The sequence below is a fragment of the Populus euphratica genome, unplaced genomic scaffold, assembly GCF_000495115.2.
Source record: "Populus euphratica unplaced genomic scaffold, PopEup_1.0 scaffold455.1, whole genome shotgun sequence".
Taxonomy (NCBI): Eukaryota; Viridiplantae; Streptophyta; class Magnoliopsida; order Malpighiales; family Salicaceae; genus Populus; species Populus euphratica.
Window position 1 is genome coordinate 24602 of NW_011500337.1, and position 1703 is coordinate 26304.

Below are 1703 nucleotides of genomic sequence, written 5' to 3' on the forward strand. Positions count from 1 at the left end.
TATTGTTATTATTATTGTTGTTGTTGTTATTGTTATTGTTATTGTTGTTGTATTATTGTTATTTATAATTTGTACAATTAACCTCCTTGTGGTTCGACCCCGGTCTTGCCGGGTTATTTTTTACTTCGACACTCCTGCACTTGGGAGAAGACATCAATCTTTTAGTCGTGTCATGATGAGTGTATTTTTATTAAACATTAGCTTAGAGTAAATTGACTCAATAGCTATAAAATGATCAAAACTAATTAATACTTAAAAGTGCATTTTTATTAAGGTTTTATATAATCATTTTACACTTAAAGTATCAATAAGTCCTTAACTAGAGCATGTTTTATAATATCATGTATAATACTATAAGATACCTTTAATTTATGGTAAATGTTCATCTTAAATGTAAGTCTATCACATAAATAAAATAATTGATTGATGAGTTTAACTTTTAAAATTTAGAAGACAATGAGAATCTCAAGCTTAGAAAAGAGATGATGGTTCAGTCTAAAATGTTGTTCGGTCATTGGATCATAATTGAAACTATAGAACTTGGACTTAGATCTACTCTATATAGATGAAAAGCTAGGATATACGCCTAAAACTTTTATAGGAGTCCAAGATTCAAAAAAGGTCATTTTCAAGTTCAAATTATAGTAATAATAAAGAAGTTTGAATTTGTCTTGTGGCCTAGATATTGTTCAGTCTTCAGCCCATATCTCAAGTTCTAGAAGTCCAAATAACCTTATTTTATCTTGTTTGGAAAGTTGAGACAATTTCCTAGAATTTTCATGTGGCAGTCTGTTCAAATTCTGATGTTAGCAATGATGTTTTATTTAGACAAGAAAATAAGGATTGTCATCAAGTCAAGATGTGGTCACCCACTCAACAATTAGTCATTAAATCAATAGTTTTAAATTGTAGCATATAAAACAAGGCATTTGTCATGCATTTAGATATTTTTTTTTCATATCAATATCATATTCCTGCTTTTTATATTTTTATAATGTTTAAGTTTTACTTTCATTAATCTTTTGTTTTCAGTGGATCCAGTCAATAAAAGAAAATAAGTTTTTAGAATCAGCATATCATCTTGGTCAGGTATTAGCTTAGAGAAAAATTCACTTAATATATAGAGGAGATAGTCTTGGATTAATGGAGGGTGTATCAATAGCTGCATTTTTAGGAGGTAATCAAGTTTTGAGAATTGTCCTTAAAGCTTTAGCAAATAGGGACATTATTGGAAAAATAATTAGAGAGGAACTATAGGTCTTTACGATGTTTGATCGAATGAATACAATATTTAAACATATTGATGCCTTCATTGCCTTACTAGGTGGTATGGGTGTATTGGAAGAGATCTTTCATATTTACTCTTGGGCACAACTTCACATTCACCATAAACCTATAGGTTTGTTAAGTGTTAATGGTTTTTATGATAAATTGTTTTCTTTTCTTGATTAAGTTGTGGAACATGAATTTCTAACATATTTGGCACAATGAACATAATTTTTGCTATTACTGCTGAACAATTAATTGACCAACTATAATATTTCATCCCTGTAATTAATCCCTCTATGAGTCGTATAAATTAGTCAGCTATAGAAAGTTGTAAAAAGCTTAGATTGAATTTGAGCCTTCGTTTATGAAACCATGTGTCTTTTAGTTTTATTATTTTGTTTTGTTACTTCTTATATTTGTTTAAGTGTGTTTTA